Here is a 6,186-nt window from a genome sequence, read left to right as displayed (position 1 = left end):
ACTTTGGCCTTGTCATGTCATTCGCGTTCGCAAACATAGTACGCGAACAACAGTACCAGACTTAGCCTTATCTAGCCGTTCGCAAACAGAGTACGCGAACAACAGCTCCGGACCTTTTCACAGGTAAATACGTTCGCAAACAAGAGTTCCGGACCTGAACTAGAGCTACACAGTGCACATATAAAGTATACATACTGTGATATATCCAGGCATTAGTAGTCGTTCTAAACTCTCATTTAATCATTGAAACATCCTTAGAAGACAACAATGGTAATCTTACACATACCACTAGCTTAAAGTAATTTTCACGTGATTAATCAATCAATACGAAACTTCCCAAGTTAACATCAAATGATTGTCTCACACATGATCATCTTGACTTAACATTTAGTTTCCAAAAAATAAATTGTCTCCAAGTAAACTCGTCAAGTAGATGATGAACTTTAGATAAAGCTAAAACCTTCCAACACGTATTTCGAGAAATATATAAATGAGATAAACTCGGCTCGAAATTTCAATTGTGTATAATGTAAAAGTCTATATATCTATACGACTTAGTTTCTTTAGAAGATATAATATAATAGACTTCTGGGTGATAGATAAGTTTTAGTCTCCACATACCTTTTGTTGATGAAGTTCCACTAAGCTCTTCAGTAGATCTTCTTCTTCAATTGGTAAACACCGTGAAGGCTAAAGATCAACTATACACTTCTATCCTAATCCTATACATAGCTATAAGCAGACTAGAAATCAAGTATATAGTTTTGATCAACTAAACTTGACAAACAAGCTTGAGATGCCGCAACTCGAAAGGATCACTTTCCTTTGCCTTTCATCGATCAAATGTTAGAGAGACTAGTGGGACATTCACATTATTACTTTTTTAACGGTTATTCGGGATACAATCAGATTGTTATTGCGCCAGAAGATCAAGAGAAGATTACTTTTACTTATCCTTTGGGTACGTTTGTCTATAGAAGGATGACGTTTGGTCTTTGCAATGCGCCTACCACTGTTCAGGGGTGTATGGTTAGTATATTTTATGACTACGTGGAACGATCATTGAGGTATTTATGGATGATTTTAGTGTTTATGGCAATTCATTTGATATTTTCTTTCAAAATCTTAAACTTGTGCTAAAAAGATGCATATACAGTAACTTTGTTATTAATTGGGAGAAATGTCACTTTATGGTAAACCATGGAATAATGCTAGGTCACATTGTGTCCTCTCGAGGGCTCGAAATTGACAAAGCAAAGATAGACTTAATAAGAAGCTTATAATATCCCACTTAGATGAGGGAAATTTGCTCGTTTCTTGGTCGTGCAGGTTTTTATAGGCGGTTTATCAAAGATTTCTCCAAAATCTCATTGTCGGTGTGCAAATTATTGCAAAAGGAGGTTGTTTTGACTTCAATAAGGAGTGCCAGAATGCCTTTGATAAATTGAAAGAATTGTTGACAACTGCACCAATTATTAAGTCACTGGATTTGATTCTTCCATTTGAATTAATGTGTGATGCAAGTGACTACACAGTTGGAGTCTTTTTGGGTCAAAGAGTAAACAAGTTGTCTCATGTGATTTATTATGCATCTAGGACCCTAAACGATGCGCAAATCAACTATTCTACCATCGAGAAAGAATTTTTGGCTATAGTATTTGCACTAAAAAAGTTTATATCGTACTTGGTGGGTGCAAAAGTGATTGTATATTCCGATCACGGAACAATCAGGTACCTATTAAAGAAGAAATAAGCTAAGACAAGACTTATACGGTGGATACTATTATTGCAAGAATTTGATTATGAAATCAAGGATAAGAGAAGTGTTGAAAATACTGTTGCGGATCACCTTAGTAGACTTGTGGTTTCCAAAGAAGAACTTCCTTTAGAAGATCGTTTTCCGGACGAACAACTTTTCTCAGTTTGAAGATTCAACACCTTGGTACGCGGATATAGTGAACTACTTGGTTACGACACAAGTACCTAGTACAATGTCTAATTTTCAAAAGCTTAAGCTTAAGAAAATAGCCAAGCAATATGTGTGGGATGAGCCATACTTGTGCAAATACAGTGTTGATCAAATTATCTGCAGGTGCGTGCCTAATTCTGAATTTCAATCCATTCTTACTTTATGTCATACTTATGCATGTGGTGGTCACTTCGGTTCTAAACGTACCGCTTTCAAAGTACTTGAAGTGGATTTTATTGGCCTACCATATTTGAGGATGCATATATTTTTTTGCAAATCTTGTGATAGATGTCAAAGAATGGGAAATCTAGGTGCTCGAAATCAAATGCACTCACGCCAATTTTTTTCGTAGAAGTATTTGATGTGTGGGGAATTGATTTATGGGTCCTTTTATCAATTTTAATGGAAAATGTTATATATTTCTCGTTGTGAATTATGTTTCGAAATGGGTGGAACCTAGAGCCACCCCTACTAATGATTCTCAAGTTGTTTGTGAATTGTGGAAGGAATATATTTTTTATACACATGGTACACATAGAGTGGTTATCAGCGATGGAGGCTCACACTTTCAGAAATCCTTCCATGCCTTACTCAAGAAGTACAACATAACACACAAGGTTGGACGTCATACCACCCACAAACTAGTTGGCAAGCTGAAATATCAAAGCGTGAGATTAAGTCCATTCTTGAGAAAACCGTAGAAACTACAAGGAAAGATTGGAGTTATAGGCTTACAAAACACCGATTGGTATGTCTCCATATCGATTGGTTTATGGGAAAGCTTATCATCTTCCGGTTGAACTTGAACACAAGGCTTATTGGGAGATAAAGACGTTACAAAATGATGCTTACGAGAGTTCCCATATATATAAGGAGAAGACTAACTTTTCCATGAAAAGATGATTTCTCGAAAGAGTTTTGTTGTGGGTCAAAAAGTTATTTTATTTAATACCAGTCTTCGATTATTTCATGGGATGCTAAGGTCCAGATGTACTGGACCTTATGTTGTTACTAATGTCTTTCCTTATGGCGCAGTTGTGATTACTAGTACGAAAAATGGAATAACTTTCAAAGTCAACGGTCATAGATCGAAGCCTTATTATGAAAAATTCTCTAAGGAGAATGTAGAAGTAATGAGACTTGAATATTTGCTTCCTCTGAAGGAGTAGCATAAATTGGAATGCCAAGTCGTACTGAGGACGTTAAACTAAGCGCTACATGGGAGGCAACCCATCGGTTTTGTATTTCTGTCTCTTATCTTTTAATTTTTGTTATTTTTACATATCATATTTAAATTTCCCATCTTAAGTTTACTTTGGATGAGTCTATTACATTGAGGACAATGTAAAATTTAAGTGTGGGGGAGCATTTTGTATCATATCATATGCATATCCATAATATATATATAAAAAAAAAACATACTCTTTGATTTCTTGCGTACATGAGACTTCATCTTTTGAGGTTAATTATAAGCTATTTAGGATGACACTAAACCTTTTTAGGTTGAAACAGTTCTTACGGTTATAGCTTGATTTTCACTTTGTCATTCTACAATACTTAATTATATATACGTTCATAATTGAATGCGAAACTCAGATATCATAGTAGTCGTTGAAAGATTCTCTCGTAATCTATGATTCCTGAATCACTTTCTTTTTATTTTTGCAGTTATATGTGTCTCTACGTAATTTGGTGGGATCCTGGTACTGCCATGATGTTGTAGCAAGGATATTTAAAATACTGGAGGTACCAAAATACACCACCAATTTTTTCGTAGGCAATTTGTATGGACAAACTCAACACAAATCCGAGAGCTAAACTCAATCAAGGAATAATGTATAGAGTTATATCTCTCTCTTGCGATTAGAACGTTTACAGAATCAAATCCGTGAACCTAATCACAAAGAGATTACTTGGACGGTACTAAAGACCAATATCCAAGAATCATACAAGTCGTATCCAACAAACTAGGTCAGACGTATCTACTATGATTGATTGACGCACAACCTGTCATACTTCAATTATAAAGATAAACAATATAATGCGGAAAAATAAATAACACAGACACCGGAAGTTTTGTTAACGAGGAAACCGCAAATGCAGAAAACCCCCGGGACCTAGTCCAGATTGAACACCATTGTATTAAGCCGCTACAGACACTAGCCTACTACCAATTAACTTCGGTCTGGAATGTAGTTGAGCCCGAACTCAGTCTCACACCGATTCAGGTACAGTCGTGCTCCTTACGCCTCTTGAATCCCAGCAGAACTCCGTGCAATTGATTCTCTTAGATGACGTCACACCAACTAAGAGTTGTTTCAATTCAATTGAATATTTTGAACCAATCTGCCTTCCACAAATTTATCCTATATAAGTGATTTCCTGATTACGATCAAAACGTATGATACAAATTGAAACATATGATCAAGGTGATGGAAATCGATAGCAATAGACAAAGTCTAGCTAACCTCAAAATACTGACTTATGCAGCCCGAAGTGCATCCTAGATTATTACTACCTCACAAGTATAAAACTTGCGGAATCACAAAGTTTGAGATGAAGAGAACTTTGTGATTTCTATCTATCTTGTTCAAGTGATAAATCAACAATCGAACAAGATCAGGTACTCAAGTTATCAAGATAAAAGATAATTGAACCTGGCTTCACGAATCCCTGTGAAGTCTTTGTAGTCGCTAAACCATAAAAGGGTTTCTGGAGAGGACGACTCTAGATACAACTAGGACACACAAAAAGTAGTGTCGGGATTCAAATATCCTAGTTACTTGGAGTTCCCCTTTTATAGATATTCAAAGCATGGGTTGCTTTAAGTTTAAGCTAAGATAGCTTTGGAACCAAGTAAACAATATCCACCCTTAGATGAATCTTTGAATTTGATTTACATAAACAAGATATACACTCTGGTTAGGTGAAACCGTAACCGAACCGTGTACAAAGACTATGTTCAACATGGTTAGCGGAAACTAGCCGGTTTGAACTTAAAAGCTTAATACTCATTTTCATGAACACATAAGACATTAACCTTGAGTCACAATCATGTGATCAAATAAGTCTAGTGTTATTAGAGAATTTATAAAATGCTAATTATCTCGTAGAAATAATTTAAACGCACTTGAAAATATAATCGTCATGGTTAATAAGTGTACAAGGTACAAATACCATTGCCATTCGTGAGTCGGTTCAGTCACAATACGTGTAGCGGTTTGTAAACATTTAACCAAATCAAGTTCCGAAGTTAACAAAACTTTTTAGGTTGGCGTACCGGTTTGGAAACCTTAAGAGTGTCACCGTTCCGGAGTTCACAGAACTAAATCGGTTTGCGTACCGGTTTGGAAACGCAGTCGAGTTCAGGAACACAAAACTATTTTAGTTTGCGTACCGATTTGGAAACTAATCCCGATTATGTAACCACAGTTCAAAAATGGTTTGCATACGAGTATACATACCGATCCGGTTCACGAGTTAAACATATTTTCACATGATGTGCATAAGAATATGCGCACCACAAATCTGTAAGTCGATATATAGCTACTCCGCTACGTGTACGAGTACATGTAATGCGGGTTCAGACTTATAACAGTTTTCCCAGTTTGTAAGACTGATAACACTGTCTTGTATCCGAATTTATAGTAGTTCTATATTTTTCTCTAAATCGATTCTAAACATTCTTGAATAACATCAATGACACATATCACTGTTCCAAGCTATTTTCGAATGATAAAATTTGAATCATGACTTTGATTCCGAACAACAGATTGTCCTTAACCGAAATTCATCAAGAATGAACAAATGTTCATTAAGCTTAGTCATTATATTTTGAGAACTAATTATCAAGATAAACTTGACTCGAAATTCTTGTCTACGCATAATAGTCTAATTAGTTACGCGACAGCGTCTCAAGGATAAAAAAAGTGAATATAACTTGAGAAATAGGTGGTTCAGTCTATCACTTACCTTTTGTTGATGAAGTTCTCCAAAAGCTTCGGTTGATCTTTGCCTTCAAACATTAGAATGTATTGATGACTGGTTCGTTTCTCAACTACCTCTACCCTTGGACGAGACTTAACTAATTGTAGACTAGAAATCAAGATATAGTTTTGAAAACTAAATTTGATAACAAGCTTGAGATAGAAACACTTGTGAGTTCGACCGAGCAATGCTCTAACAGATATAATCATTGGTTGAGTATATAAAAGCCG

This window comes from Papaver somniferum, chromosome 3, assembly GCF_003573695.1.
Source record: "Papaver somniferum cultivar HN1 chromosome 3, ASM357369v1, whole genome shotgun sequence".
NCBI classification, from domain to species: Eukaryota; Viridiplantae; Streptophyta; class Magnoliopsida; order Ranunculales; family Papaveraceae; genus Papaver; species Papaver somniferum.
The sequence above is the reverse complement of the archived record's forward strand: the minus strand, read 5'-3'. Positions refer to the sequence as shown.